Here is an 18042-nt window from a genome sequence, read left to right as displayed (position 1 = left end):
TACATCCTGTATTATACTCCAGAGCTGCACTCCCTATTCTGCTGGTGCAGTCACTGTGTACATACATTACATTACTGATCCTGACTTACATCCTGTATTATACTCCAGAGCTGCACTCACTATTCTGCTGGTGCAGTCACTGTGTACATACATTACATTACTGATCCCGAGTTACATCCTGTATTATACCCCAGAGCTGCGCTCACTATTCTGCTGGTGCAGTCACTGTGTACATACATTACATTACTGATCCTGAGTTACATCCTGTATTATACTCCAGAGCTGCACTCACTATTCTGCTGCTGCAGTCACTGTGTACATACATTACATTACTGATATTGAGTTACATCCTGTATTATACTCCAGAGCTGCACTCACTATTCTGCTGGTGCAGTCACTGTGTACATACATTACATTACTGATCCCGAGTTACATCCTGTATTATACTCCAGAGCTGCACTCACTATTCTGCTGGTGCAGTCACTGTGTACATACATTACATTACTGATCCTGAGTTACATCCTGTATTATACTCCAGAGCTGCACTCACTATTCTGCTGGTGCAGTCACTGTGTACATACATTACATTACTGATCCTGAGTTACATCCTGTATTATACTCCAGAGCTGCACTCACTATTCTGCTGGTGCAGTCACTGTGTATATACATTACATTACTGATCCTGAGTTACCTCCTGTACTATAATCCAGAGCTGCACTCACTATTCTGGTGGTGCAGTCACTGTGTACATACATTACATTACTGATCCTGAGTTACCTCCTGTATTATACTCCAGAGCTGCACTCACTATTCTGCTGGTGCAGTCACTGTGTACATACATTACATTACTGATCCTGAGTTACATCCTGTATTATACTCCAGAGCTGCACTCACTATTCTGCTGGTGCAGTCAGTGTACATACATTACATTACTGATCCTGAGTTACCTCCTGTATTATACTCCAGAGCTGCACTCACTATTCTGCTGGTGCAGTCACTGTGTACATACATTACATTACTGATCCTGAGTTACATCCTGTATTATACTCCAGAGCTGCACTCACTATTCTGCTGGTGCAGTCACTGTGTACATACATTACATTACTGATCCTGAGTTACATCCTGTATTATACTCCAGAGCTGCACTCACTATTCTGCTGGCGCAGTCACTGTGTACATACATTACATTACTGATCCTGAGTTACATCCTGTATTATACCCCAGAGCTGCACTCACTATTCTGGTGGTGCAGTCACTGTGTACATACATTACATTACTGATCCTGAGTTACATCCTGTATTATGCTCCAGAGCTGCACTCACTATTCTGCTGGTGCAGTCACTGTGTACATACATTACATTACTGATCCTGAGTTACATCCTGTATTATACCCCAGAGCTGCACTCACTATTCTGGTGGTGCAGTCACTGTGTACATACATTACATTACTGATCCTGAGTTACATCCTGTATTATACCCCAGAGCTGCACTCACTATTCTGCTGGTACAGTCACTGTGTACATACATTACATTACTGATCCTGAGTTACATCCTGTATTATACTCCAGAGCTGCACTCACTATTCTGCTGGTACAGTCACTGTGTACATACATTACATTACTGATCCTGAGTTACATCCTGTATTATACTCCAGAGCTGCACTCACTATTCTGCTGGTGCAGTCACTGTGTACATACATTACATTACTGATCCTGAGTTACATCCTGTATTATACTCCAGAGCTGCACTCACTATTCTGCTGGTGCAGTCACTGTGTACATACATTACATTACTGATCCTGAGTTACATCCTGTATTATACTCCAGAGCTGCACTCACTATTCTGCTGGTGCAGTCACTGTGTACATACATTACATTACTGATCCCGAGTTACATCCTGTATTATACTCCAGAGCTGCACTCACTATTCTGCTGGTGCAGTCACTGTGTACATACATTACATTACTGATCCTGAGTTACATCCTGTATTATACTCCAGAGCTGCACTCACTATTCTGCTGGTGCAGTCACTGTGTACATACATTACATTACTGATCCTGAGTTACATCCTGTATTATACCCCGGAGCTGCACTCACTATTCTGCTGGTGCAGTCACTGTGTACATACATTACATTACTGATCCTGAGTTACATCCTGTATTATACTCCAGAGCTGCACTCACTATTCTGCTGGTGCAGTCACTGTGTACATACATTACATTACTGATCCTGAGTTACATCCTGTATTATACTCCAGAGCTGCACTCACTATTCTGCTGGTGCAGTCCCTGTGTACATACATTACATTACTGATCCTGAGTTACATCCTGTATTATACTCCAGAGCTGCACTCACTATTCTGCTGGTGCAGTCACTGTGTACATACATTATATTACTGATCCTGAGTTACATCCTGTATTATACTACAGAGCTGCACTCACTATTCTGCTGGTGCAGTCACTGTGTATATACATTACATTACTGATCCTGAGTTACATCCTGTATTATACTCCAGAGCTGCACTCACTATTCTGCTGGCGCAGTCACTGTGTACATACATTACATTACTGATCCTGAGTTACATCCTGTATTATACTCCAGAGCTGCACTCACTATTCTGCTGGCGCTGTCACTGTGTACATACATTACATTACTGATCCGCAGTTACATCCTGTATTATACTCCAGAGCTGCACTCACTATTCTGCTGGTGCAGTCACTGTGTACATACATTACATTACTGATCCTGAGTTACATCCTGTATTATACTCCAGAGCTGCACTCACTATTCTGCTGGTGCAGTCACTGTGTACATACATTACATTACTGATCCTGAGTTACATCCTGTATTATACTCCAGATCTGCACTCACTATTCTGCTGGTGCAGTCACTGTACATACATTACATTACTGATCCTGAGTTACATCCTGTATTATACTCCAGAGCTGCACTCACTATTCTGCTGGTGCAGTCGCTGTATATACATTACATTACTGATCCTGAGTTACCTCCTGTATTATACTCCAAAGCTGCACTCACTATTCTGCTGGTGAAGTCTCTGTGTACATACATTACATTAATGATCCTGAGTTACATCCTGTATTACACTCCAGAGCTGCACTCACTATTCTGCTGGTGAAGTCTCTGAGTACATACATTACATTAATGATCCTGAGTTACATCCTGTATTATACTCCAGAGCTGCACTCACTATTCTGCTGGTGCAGTCACTGTGTACATACATTACATTACTGATCCTGGGTTACATCCTGTATTATACTCCAGAGCTGCAATCACTATTCTGCTGGTGCAGTCACTGTGTATATACATTACATTACTGATCCTGAGTTACCTCCTGTACTATACTCCAGAGCTGCACTCACTATTCTGGTGGTGCAGTCACTGTGTACATACATTACATTACTGATCCTGAGTTACCTCCTGTATTATACTCCAGAGCTGCACTCACTATTCTGCTGGTGCAGTCACTGTGTACATACATTACATTACTGATCCTGAGTTACATCCTGTATTATACTCCAGAGCTGCACTCACTATTCTGCTGGTGCAGTCAGTGTACATACATTACATTACTGATCCTGAGTTACCTCCTGTATTATACTCCAGAGCTGCACTCACTATTCTGCTGGTGCAGTCACTGTGTACATACATTACATTACTGATCCTGAGTTACATCCTGTATTATACTCCAGAGCTGCACTCACTATTCTGCTGGTGCAGTCACTGTGTACATACATTACATTACTGATCCTGAGTTACATCCTGTATTATACTCCAGAGCTGCACTCACTATTCTGCTGGCGCAGTCACTGTGTACATACATTACATTACTGATCCTGAGTTACATCCTGTATTATACCCCAGAGCTGCACTCACTATTCTGGTGGTGCAGTCACTGTGTACATACATTACATTACTGATCCTGAGTTACATCCTGTATTATGCTCCAGAGCTGCACTCACTATTCTGCTGGTGCAGTCACTGTGTACATACATTACATTACTGATCCTGAGTTACATCCTATATTATACCCCAGAGCTGCACTCACTATTCTGCTGGTACAGTCACTGTGTACATACATTACATTACTGATCCTGAGTTACATCCTGTATTATACCCCAGAGCTGCACTCACTATTCTGCTGGTACAGTCACTGTGTACATACATTACATTACTGATCCTGAGTTATATCCTGTATTATACTCCAGAGCTGCACTCACTATTCTGCTGGTGCAGTCACTGTGTACATACATTACATTACTGATCCTGAGTTACATCCTGTATTATACTCCAGAGCTGCAATCACTATTCTGCTGGTGCAGTCACTGTGTACATACATTACATTACTGATCCTGAGTTACATCCTGTATTATACTCCAGAGCTGCACTCACTATTCTGCTGGTGCAGTCACTGTGTACATACATTACATTACTGATCCTGAGTTACATCCTGTATTATACCCCGGAGCTGCACTCACTATTCTGCTGGTGCAGTCACTGTGTACATACATTACATTACTGATCCTGAGTTACATCCTGCATTATACTCCAGAGCTGCACTCCCTATTCCGCTGGTGCAGTCACTGTATACATACATTACATTACTGATCCTGGGTTACATCCTGAATTACACTCCAGAGCTGCACTCCCTATTCTGCTGGTGCAGTCACTGTGTACATACATTACATTACTGATCCTGAGTTACATCCTGTATTATACTCCAGAGCTGCACTCACTATTCTGCTGCTGCAGTCACTGTGTACATACATTACATTACTGATCCTGAGTTACATCCTGTATTATACTCCAGAGCTGCACTCACTATTCTGCTGGTGCAGTCACTGTGTACATACATTACATTACTGATCCTGAGTTACATCCTGTATTATACCCCGGAGCTGCACTCACTATTCTGCTGGTGCAGTCACTGTGTACATACATTACATTACTGATCCTGAGTTACATCCTGTATTATACTCCAGAGCTGCACTCACTATTCTGCTGCTGCAGTCACTGTGTACATACATTACATTACTGATCCTGAGTTACCTCCTGTATTATACTCCAGAGCTGCACTCACTATTTTGCTGGTGCAGTCACTGTGTACATACATTACATTACTGATCCCGAGTTACATCCTGTATTATACTCCAGAGCTGCACTCACTATTCTGCTGGTGCAGTCACTGTGTACATACATTACATTACTGATCCTGAGTTACATCCTGTATTATACTCCAGAGCTGCACTCACTATTCTGCTGGTGCAGTCACTGTGTACATACATTACATTACTGATCCTGAGTTACATCCTGTATTATACTACAGAGCTGCACTCACTATTCTGCTGGTGCAGTCACTGTGTACATACATTACATTACTGATCCTGAGTTACATCCTGTATTATACTTCAGAGCTGCACTCACTATTCTGCTGGTGCAGTCACTGTGTACATACATTACATTACCGATCCTGAGTTACATCCTGTATTATACTCCAGAGCTGCACTCACTATTCTGCTGGTGCAGTCACTGTGTACATACATTACATTACTGATCCTGAGTTACATCCTGTATTATACTACAGAGCTGCACTCACTATTCTGCTGGTGCAGTCACTGTGTACATACATTACTGATCCTGAGTTACATCCTGTATTATACTCCAGAGCTGCACTCACTATTCTGCTGGCGCAGTCACTGTGTACATACATTACATTACTGATCCTGAGTTACATCCTGTATTATACTCCAGAGCTGCACTCACTATTCTGCTGGCGCTGTCACTGTGTACATACATTACATTACTGATCCGCAGTTACATTCTGTATTATACTCCAGAGCTGCACTCACTATTCTGCTGGTGCAGTCACTGTGTACATACATTACATTACTGATCCTGAGTTACATCCTGTATTATACTCCAGAGCTGCACTCACTATTCTGCTGGTGCAGTCACTGTACATACATTACATTACTGATCCTGAGTTACCTCCTGTATTATATTCCAGAGCTGCACTCACTATTCTGCTGGTGCAGTCGCTGTATATACATTACATTACTGATCCTGAGTTACCTCCTGTATTATACTCCAAAGCTGCACTCACTATTCTGCTGGTGCAGTCACTGTACATACATTACATTACTGATCCTGAGTTACATCCTGTATTATACTCCAGAGCTGCACTCACTATTCTGCTGGTGCAGTCACTGTACATACATTACATTACTGATCCTGAGTTACCTCCTGTATTATACTCCAGAGCTGCACTCACTATTCTGCTGGTGCAGTCGCTGTATATACATTACATTACTGATCCTGAGTTACCTCCTGTATTATACTCCAGAGCTGCACTCACTATTCTGCTGGCGCAGTCACTGTGTACATACATTACATTACTGATCCTGAGTTACATCCTGTATTATACTCCAGAGCTGCACTCACTATTCTGCTGGTGAAGTCTCTGTGTACATACATTACATTAATGATCCTGAGTTACATCCTGTATTATACTCCAGAGCTGCACTCACTATTCTGCTGGTGCAGTCACTGTGTACATACATTACATTACTGATCCTGAGTTACATCCTGTATTATACTCCAGAGCTGCACTCACTATTCTGCTGGTGCAGTCACTGTGTATATACATTACATTACTGATCCTGAGTTACCTCCTGTACTATACTCCAGAGCTGCACTCACTATTCTGCTGGTGCAGTCACTGTGTACATACATTACATTACTGATCCTGAGTTACCTCCTGTATTATACTCCAGAGCTGCACTCACTATTCTGCTGGTGCAGTCACTGTGTACATACATTACATTACTGATCCTGAGTTACATCCTGTATTATACTCCAGAGCTGCACTCACTATTCTGCTGGTGCAGTCAGTGTACATACATTACATTACTGATCCTGAGTTACATCCTGTATTATACTCCAGAGCTGCACTCACTATTCTGCTGGTGCAGTCACTGTACATACATTACATTACTGATCCTGAGTTACCTCCTGTATTATACTCCAGAGCTGCACTCACTATTCTGCTGGTGCAGTCGCTGTATATACATTACATTACTGATCCTGAGTTACCTCCTGTATTATACTCCAAAGCTGCACTCACTATTCTGCTGGCGCAGTCACTGTGTACATACATTACATTACTGATCCTGAGTTACATCCTGTATTATACTCCAGAGCTGCACTCACTATTCTGCTGGTGAAGTCTCTGTGTACATACATTACATTAATGATCCTGAGTTACATCCTGTATTATACTCCAGAGCTGCACTCACTATTCTGCTGGTGCAGTCACTGTGTACATACATTACATTACTGATCCTGAGTTACATCCTGTATTATACTCCAGAGCTGCACTCACTATTCTGCTGGTGCAGTCACTGTGTATATACATTACTGATCCTGAGTTACCTCCTGTACTATACTCCAGAGCTGCACTCACTATTCTGGTGGTGCAGTCACTGTGTACATACATTACATTACTGATCCTGAGTTACCTCCTGTATTATACTCCAGAGCTGCACTCACTATTCTGCTGGTGCAGTCACTGTGTACATACATTACATTACTGATCCTGAGTTACATCCTGTATTATACTCCAGAGCTGCACTCACTATTCTGCTGGTGCAGTCAGTGTACATACATTACATTACTGATCCTGAGTTACCTCCTGTATTATACTCCAGAGCTGCACTCACTATTCTGCTGGTGCAGTCACTGTGTACATACATTACATTACTGATCCTGAGTTACATCCTGTATTATACTCCAGACCTGCACTCACTATTCTGCTGGTGCAGTCACTGTGTACATACATTACATTACTGATCCTGAGTTACATCCTGTATTATACTCCAGAGCTGCACTCACTATTCTGCTGGCGCAGTCACTGTGTACATACATTACATTACTGATCCTGAGTTACATCCTGTATTATACTCCAGAGCTGCACTCACTATTCTGCTGGTGCAGTCACTGTGTACATACATTACATTACTGATCCTGAGTTACATCCTGTATTATACTCCAGAGCTGCACTCACTATTCTGCTGGTGCAGTCACTATGTACATACATTACATTACTGATCCTGAGTTACCTCCTGTATTATACTCCAGAGCTGCACTCACTATTCTGCTGGTGCAGTCACTGTGTACATACATTACATTACTGATCCTGAGTTACATCCTGTATTATACTCCAGACCTGCACTCACTATTCTGCTGGTGCAGTCACTGTGTACATACATTACATTACTGATCCTGAGTTACATCCTGTATTATACTCCAGAGCTGCACTCACTATTCTGGTGGTGCAGTCACTGTGTACATACATTACATTACTGATCCGGAGTTACATCCTGTATTATGCTCCAGAGCTGCACTCACTATTCTGCTGGTGCAGTCACTGTGTACATACATTACATTACTGATCCTGAGTTACATCCTGTATTATACCCCAGAGCTGCACTCACTATTCTGGTGGTGCAGGCACTGTGTACATACATTACATTACTGATCCTGAGTTACATCCTGTATTATACCCCAGAGCTGCACTCACTATTCTGCTGGTACAGTCACTGTGTACATACATTACATTACTGATCCTGAGTTATATCCTGTATTATACTCCAGAGCTGCACTCACTATTCTGCTGGTGCAGTCACTGTGTACATACATTACATTACTGATCCTGAGTTACATCCTGTATTATACTCCAGAGCTGTACTCACTATTCTGCTGGTGCAGTCACTGTGTACATACATTACATTACTGATCCTGAGTTACATCCTGTATTATACTCCAGAGCTGCACTTACTATTCTGCTGGTGCAGTCACTGTGTACATACATTACATTACTGATCCTGAGTTACATCCTGTATTATACCCCGGAGCTGCACTCACTATTCTGCTGGTGCAGTCACTGTGTAGATACATTACATTACTGATCCTGAGTTACATCCTGCATTATACTCCAGAGCTGCACTCCCTATTCCGCTGGTGCAGTCACTGTGTACATACATTACATTACTGATCCTGAGTTACATCCTGTATTATACTCCAGAGCTGCACTCACTATTCTGCTGGTGCAGTTACTGTGTACATACATTACATTACTGATCCTGGGTTACATCCTGAATTATACTCCAGAGCTGCACTCACTATTCTGCTGGTGCAGTCACTGTGTACATACATTACATTACTGATCCTGAGTTACATCCTGTATTATACTCCAGAGCTGCACTCACTATTCTGCTGCTGCAGTCACTGTGTACATACATTACATTACTGATCCTGAGTTACATCCTGTATTATACTCCAGAGCTGCACTCACTATTCTGCTGGTGCAGTCACTGTGTACATACATTACATTACTGATCCCGAGTTACATCCTGTATTATACTCCAGAGCTGCACTCACTATTCTGCTGGTGCAGTCACTGTGTACATACATTACATTACTGATCCTGAGTTACATCCTGTATTATACCCCGGAGCTGCACTCACTATTCTGCTGGTGCAGTCACTGTGTACATACATTACATTACTGATCCTGGGTTACATCCTGAATTATACTCCAGAGCTGCACTCACTATTCTGCTGGTGCAGTCACTGTGTACATACATTACATTACTGATCCTGAGTTACATCCTGTATTATACTCCAGAGCTGCACTCACTATTCTGCTGGCGCTGTCACTGTGTACATACATTACATTACTGATCCGCAGTTACATCCTGTATTATACTCCAGAGCTGCACTCACTATTCTGCTGGTGCAGTCACTGTGTACATACATTACATTACTGATCCTGAGTTACATCCTGTATTATACTACAGAGCTGCACTCACTATTCTGCTGGTGCAGTCACTGTGTACATACATTACATTACTGATCCTGAGTTACATCCTGTATTATACTCCAGAGCTGCACTCACTATTCTGCTGGTGCAGTCACTGTGTACATACATTACATTACTGATCCTGAGTTACATCCTGTATTATACTCCAGAGCTGCACTCACTATTCTGCTGGTGCAGTCACTGATAACATACATTACATTACTGATCCTGAGTTACATCCTGTATTATACCCCAGAGCTGCACTCACTATTCTGCTGGTGCAGTCACTGTGTACATACATTACATTACTGATCCTGAGTTACATCCTGTATTATACTCCAGAGCTGCACTCACTATTCTGCTGGTGCAGTCACTGTGTACATACATTACATTACTGATCCTGAGTTACATCCTGTATTATACTACAGAGCTGCACTCACTATTCTGCTGGTGCAGTCACTGTGTACATACATTACATTACTGATCCTGAGTTACATCCTGTATTATACTCCAGAGCTGCACTCACTATTCTGCTGGTGCAGTCACTGTGTACATACATTACATTACTGATCCTGAGTTACATCCTGTATTATACTCCAGAGCTGCACTCACTATTCTGCTGGTGCAGTCACTGATAACATACATTACATTACTGATCCTGAGTTACATCCTGTATTATACCCCAGAGCTGCACTCACTATTCTGCTGGTGCAGTCACTGTGTACATACATTACATTACTGATCCTGAGTTACATCCTGTATTATACTCCAGAGCTGCACTCACTATTCTGCTGGTGCAGTCACTGATAACATACATTACATTACTGATCCTGAGTTACATCCTGTATTATACTCCAGAGCTGCACTCACTATTCTGCTGGTGCAGTCACTGTGTACATACATTACATTACTGATCCTGAGTTACATCCTGTATTATACCCCAGAGCTGCACTCACTATTCTGCTGGCGCTGTCACTGTGTACATACATTACATTACTGATCCGCAGTTACATCCTGTATTATACTCCAGAGCTGCACTCACTATTCTGCTGGTGCAGTCACTGTGTACATACATTACATTACTGATCCTGAGTTACATCCTGTATTATACTCCAGAGCTGCACTCACTATTCTGCTGGTGCAGTCACTGTGTACATACATTACATTACTGATCCTGAGTTACCTCCTGTATTATACTCCAGAGCTGCACTCACTATTCTGCTGGTGCAGTCGCTGTATATACATTACATTACTGATCCTGAGTTACCTCCTGTATTATACTCCAGAGCTGCACTCACTATTCTGCTGGTGCAGTCACTGTGTACATACATTACATTACTGATCCTGAGTTACATCCTGTATTATATTCCAGAGCTGCACTCACTATTCTGCTGGTGCAGTCACTGTGTACATACATTACATTACTGATCCTGAGTTACCTCCTGTATTATACTCCAGAGCTGCACTCACTATTCTGCTGGTGCAGTCACTGTGTACATACATTACATTACTGATCCTGAGTTACATCCTGTATTATACTCCAGAGCTGCACTCACTATTCTGCTGGTGCAGTCACTGTGTACATACATTACATTACTGATCCTGAGTTACATCCTGTATTATATTCCAGAGCTGCACTCACTATTCTGCTGGTGCAGTCACTGTGTACATACATTACATTACTGATCCTGAGTTACCTCCTGTATTATACTCCAGAGCTGCACTCACTATTCTGCTGGTGCAGTCACTGTGTACATACATTACATTACTGATCCTGAGTTACCTCCTGTATTATACTCCAGAGCTGCACTCACTATTCTGCTGGTGCAGTCAGTGTACATACATTACATTACTGATCCTGAGTTACATCCTGTATTATACCCCAGAGCTGCACTCACTATTCTGCTGGTGCAGTCACTGTGTACATACATTATATTACTGATCCTGAGTTACCTCCTGTATTATACTCCAGAGCTGCACTCACTATTCTGCTGGAGCAGTCACTGTGTACATACATTACATTACTGATCCTGAGTTACATCCTGTATTATACCCCAGAGCTTCACTCACTATTCTGCTGGTGCAGTCACTGTGCACATACATTACATTACTTATCCTGAGTTACATCCTGTATTATACTCCAGAGCTGCACTCACTATTCTGCTGGTGCAGTCACTGCGTACATACAATCAGCTGATCGGTGACGTCACCGAAGGTCCTGCAAGCACACTGCGGGGCACAAGCAGCCGACGGGACAGCATCGCCCAGGAGGACACCGGGGGGCCGCTGGAGAGGTGAGTATGAAGGTTTTTTTATTTTTTGATTCTATTTTCAACACTGCCGCGGGCATGCGGGTTGGAAGGAGCAGGCTGCTGCAGCTCCCATCCATGTGGCTCTTGCTGTTATCAGCCAGAGCAGCGGTCAGATGAGTGGAGTAGCAGCCTCCTCTCCAGACCTGGGTACCAGCCGCCGCGCGGTTTTGTGCCTATTGTTTTACATTGAAACGCAGCAAATCCGCATGTATAGATGCCGCAATGATTATCATTGGGGAACATGGCAGATCTCTTTAACCACTTCGCGCCAGAGCCTGTTTTCACCTTCCTGACCAGGCCAATTTTTTCAATTCTGACCACTGTCACTTTATGAGGTAATTACTCTGGAGCTTCAGCAGATCCCGCTGATTCTGAGACTGTTTTTTCGTGACATATTGTACTTCATGACAGTGGTAACATTTCTTCGATATCACTTGCGTTTATTTGTGAAAAAATTGGAAATTTGGCAAAAATATTGAAAATTTAGCAATTTTCAAAATTTGAATTTTTATGCCCTTAAATCAGAGAGATCTGTCACACAAAAGAGTTAATAATTAACATTTCCCACATGTCTACTTTACATCAGCACAATTTTGGAACCAAATTTTTTTTTTTATTAGGGAGCAATAAGGGTTAAAAGTTTGACCAGCGATTTCTCATTTTTACAACAAAATTTACAAAAACATTTTTTTAGAGACCACATCACATTTGAAGTGACTTTGAGGGGTCTTTATGACAGAAAATACCCAAAAGTGACACCATTCTAAAAACTGCACTCATCAAGGTGCTCAAAACCACATTCAAGAACTTTATTAACCCTTCAGGTGCTTCACAGGAATTTTTGGAATGTGGAAGAAAACAATGAACATTTAACTTTTTTTCACAAAACTGCTACTTTAGCCTCAAATTTTTAATTTTCACAGGGGCAGCCAGAAAAAATGGACCCCAAAATGTGTTGTGCAATTTCTCCTGAGCACGGTGATACCCCGTATGTGGTGCAAAGCCACTGTTTGGGCGCACGGCATGGCTCGGAAGGTAAGGAGCGTCATTTGACTTTTGGAATGGAAATTTGACTGGAATGGATAGCGGACGCCATGTTGCATTTGGAGAGCCCCTGAGGTGCCTAAACAGAGGAAACCCCCAACAAGGGACCCCATGTTACAATCTACTCCTCTGTATAAATTAATCTAGTGGTGGGAAAATAAGTAGATAGGTAAATGGTCACTAAACCCATAGATGAATTCCCACAGAGGTGTCATTTCCATAATGGGGTCACTTCAGGGGGGATTATGCTGTTCTGGCACTTTTCAGAGTACCAGAGCTAAAGAATCCCCCCTGAAGTGACCCCATTTTGGAAATGACACCCCTCTGGGAATTCATCTATGGGTTTAGTGACCATTTTAACTCGATGGATGATTTCCAGAAACAAGCACGCAATGGAAGGTTTAGATTCTGGAGAACCCCCCCTGGAAAGTAAGTGAGCTCTACTCGAATGTGTCATTCACTAAATGAACCAAATGTTTGAATGACATAATGAGATACATTATTACAGTTTAAAAACGTGGTTCTGTGTGGAAGATTTTAAAGCAGTCAGTGACGCATAAGGCTGGCAATGATGGGCATTGTGGGCAATAGTAGCGGGTATCACGCCTCATTCCTCTCTTAGTACATACACGACATCTTTTCTGGGGGTTCCTTCTTGTTTCCGTTGCTGGAATAAGTGCAATAAAATGTCGCTCAGTGAGTCTTTTCACATCCTCAGATTCTAATGGATGAGCGGGGCTAACACTTTGAAAGACACGATTTTCAATTACCTTTTCTTGATAATCAAGAAAAGGATCTGAATTTCCTGCTTTTTTGTACAACACAAAAGAATTGTATGTGGCCACCTGAAACAAATAAATAACCAACTTTTTATACCAGGTATAGGACTTTCTTGATACCTGGTATGGCTGTAGAACCTGGTCTGCAAGGTCCACACCCCCCATGTGTTTGTTGTAGTCAATGACTGACACAGGTTTTTGCTTCGGAGTGGTGGATCCTAGTTCTACAATGGCCCTTGTGGCATCTGTGTGGATCGAGCTGAGGACAAAAATATCCCTCTTATCCCTATATTTCAGGGCAAGCAGCTCTCCATTGCGTACAGCCCCTGACTGCCCCTTTTGGAACTTTTGGTTGACCAATGGTTGTGGAAACCCCTGACGGTTTTTACGGATGGTCCCACAAGCCCCAATGCTGTGTTCAACCAGACTTTTAAATAGGGGTATGCTGGTGGGTTTAGTTGGCTATCTTTCCCCTCATATATGCGGAAAGCATAGGGGTGGCTTGAACAGGGTGGTTGGACCAGTAGGATCGAATGCTCGGTTTTTTAACAAGCCCCATGGCAAATGTAAGTCCTAAAAATTTTTTTATTTCCGGGACATTAGTTGGTGTCCATAAATTTGCCCTAGCATAGTAAGATCGGGGATTCTGGCTTATGAGTTGGGATGCATATAAATTTGTTTGCACGACAATATGCTCTAGCAAGCTGTCTGTAAAAAACAAATTAAAAAAATGAATTGGTCCAAAATCTTCCACCTCCACATTTATACCAGGAATGGCGTTGAAATCAGGGCTGAATGGAGCAGCCGAATCCGAAGCCTCCCATCTGGGAAATGCTAGATCATGTGGCAAAGCCCCTTGTACACTGGCGTGCGCCAATTCACTAGTAGCAGGGACATCGCTTGTACTGGGCAGTGTTCCCTGATTTGGAGACGTTTCTCCAGTAGCGCTATTTGCCCCTATTGTTGTACTGGTCCTTGGGCTTGAGGATGGACCAGAATCACTGCTCATTTCTGAGCTCTCAGTGTCGCCGCTACTAAAGCCCTCAAAATCCACATCTCCATCTGAGATTGCACTGTCATCAGTGTCAGAACACAGCAGGGCATACACCTCCTCTGCGGTATAAGTCTGACCGGACATTTTATTTTTAGATTTTTTGACTGGACTGACCGGACGGGACTAAACGGACCGGACTGAAAGGACGGAACAGGACTGGACTGACCTGACAGGACTGACCTGACTGGACTGACCTGACCTGACTGGACTGACCTGACTGGACTGACCTGACAGGACTGACCTGACCTGACTGGACTGACCTGACAGGACTGACCTGACAGGACTGACCTGACAGGACTGACCTGACAGGACTGACCTGACAGGACTGACTGACTGACCTGACAGGACTGACTGACTGACCTGACAGGACTGACTGACTGACCTGACAGGACTGACTGACTGATCTGACAGGACTGACTGATCTGACAGGACTGACTGATCTGACAGGACTGACTGACTGATCTGACAGGACTGACTGACTGATCTGACAGGACTGACTGACTGATCTGACAGGACTGACTGACTGATCTGACAGGACTGACTGATCTGACTGACTGACTGATCTGACAGGACTGACTGGACTGACAGGACTGACTGACTGGACTGACTGACTGGACTGACTGACTGGACTGACTGACTGGACTGACTGACTGGACTGACTGGACTGGACTGACTGACTGGACTGACTGACTGGACTGACTGACTGGACTGACTGACTGGACTGACTGACTGAACTGACTGACTGACTGGACTGACAGACTGGACTGACTGGACTGACTGACTGGACTGACTGACTGGACTGACTGACTGGACTGATCTGACAGGACTGACTGACTGATCTGACAGGACTGACTGACTGATCTGACAGGACTGACTGACTGATCTGACAGGACTGACTGACTGATCTGACAGGACTGACTGATCTGACTGACTGACTGATCTGACAGGACTGACTGGACTGACAGGACTGACTGGACTGACAGGACTGACTGACTGGACTGACTGACTGACTGGACTGACTGACTGGACTGACTGACTGGACTGACTGACTGGACTGACTGACTGAACTGACTGACTGGACTGACTGACTGGACTGACTGACTGACTGGACTGACTGACTGATCGACTGATCTGACAGACTGATCTGACAGGACTGACTGACTGATCTGACAGGACTGACTGACTGATCTGACAGGACTGACTGACTGATCTGACAGGACTGACTGACTGATCTGACAGGACTGATCTGACAGGACTGACTGACTGATCTGACAGGACTGACTGACTGATCTGACAGGACTGACTGACTGATCTGACAGGACTGACTGACTGACCTGACAGGACTGACTGACTGATCTGACAGGACTGACTGACTGATCTGACTGGACTGACTGACTGATCTGACTGGACTGACTGACTGATCTGACTGGACTGACTGACTGATCTGACTGGACTGACTGACTGATCTGACTGGACTGACTGACTGATCTGACTGGACTGACTGACTGATCTGACTGGACTGACTGACTGATTTGACAGGACTGACTGATCTGACAGGACTGACTGATCTGACAGGACTGACTGATCTGACAGGACTGACTGACTGATCTGACAGGACTGACTGACTGATCTGACAGGACTGACTGACTGATCTGACAGGACTGATCTGACAGGACTGACAGGACTGACTGACAGATCTGACTGGACTGACTGACTGGACGGACTGACTGGACGGACTGACTGACAGGACTGACTGGACGGACTGACTGACAGGACTGACTGACAGGACTGACTGACAGGACTGACTGATCTGACAGGACTGACTGATCTGACAGGACTGACTGATCTGACAGGACTGACTGACTGATCTGACAGGACTGACTGACTGATCTGACAGGACTGACTGACTGATCTGACAGGACTGATCTGACAGGACTGACAGGACTGACTGACAGATCTGACTGGACTGACTGACTGGACGGACTGACTGGACGGACTGACTGACAGGACTGACTGGACGGACTGACTGACAGGACTGACTGACAGGACTGACTGACAGGACTGACTGATCTGACAGGACTGACTGATCTGACAGGACTGACTGATCTGACAGGACTGACTGACTGATCTGACAGGACTGACTGACTGACCTGACAGGACTGACTGACTGACCTGACAGGACTGACTGACTGATCTGACAGGACTGACTGACTGATCTGACAGGACTGACTGGACTGACTGACTGATCTGACTGACTGGACTGACTGACTGATCTGACTGGACTGACTGACAGATCTGACTGGACTGACTGACAGATCTGACTGGACTGACTGACAGATCTGACTGGACTGACTGACAGATCTGACTGGACTGACTGACAGATCTGACTGGACTGACTGACAGATCTGACTGGACTGACTGACAGATCTGACTGGACTGACTGACAGATCTGACTGGACTGACTGACTGACTGATCTGACTGGACTGACTGATCTGACTGGATTGAGTGGACTGACTGACTGATCTGACTGGACTGACTGATCTGACAGGACTGACTGATCTGACAGGACTGACTGACTGATCTGACAGGACTGACTGACTGATCTGACAGGACTGACTGACTGATCTGACAGATCTGACTGGACTGACTGGACTGATCTGACAGGACTGACTGACTGACTGATCTGACTGGACTGACTGACTGATCTGACAGGACTGACTGACTGATCTGACAGGACTGACTGATCTGACAGGACTGACTAACCCTAACTCTTACTTTCTTATTTTATTTTTTTTACTTTCACAGTGGCGAGGCTGACACAGCTCTTGTCACAGTGTTTCTCCTCTGCTCTCTCACTGAGATCGGAGGAGAAACAGTGTATTTATCAGGCAGATCGCCCGGGAAAGTTTGTTGCTAAAACAAACTTCCCTGGTGATCTCTCTGATTGGCTGGTGTGACGCTGACATCATCGAGA

The 18042-nt window shown here is 43.9% G+C and overlaps 1 protein-coding gene across 8 annotated transcripts in view; it reads right to left on the bottom strand.

Moving 5' to 3' along the window:
• The window catches only part of APLP2 (amyloid beta precursor like protein 2), a 151587-nt gene that overhangs the window by 24724 nt on the left and 108821 nt on the right, over positions 1–18042 (bottom strand). The gene's annotated exons all lie outside the window — the stretch shown is intronic.

The sequence above is a fragment of the Phyllobates terribilis genome, unplaced genomic scaffold, assembly GCF_046119375.1.
Source record: "Phyllobates terribilis strain yellow unplaced genomic scaffold, ASM4611937v1 Scaffold_12__6_contigs__length_324123572, whole genome shotgun sequence".
NCBI lineage: Eukaryota > Metazoa > Chordata > Amphibia > Anura > Dendrobatidae > Phyllobates > Phyllobates terribilis.
This window is presented reverse-complemented; position numbering and strand designations above follow the sequence as displayed.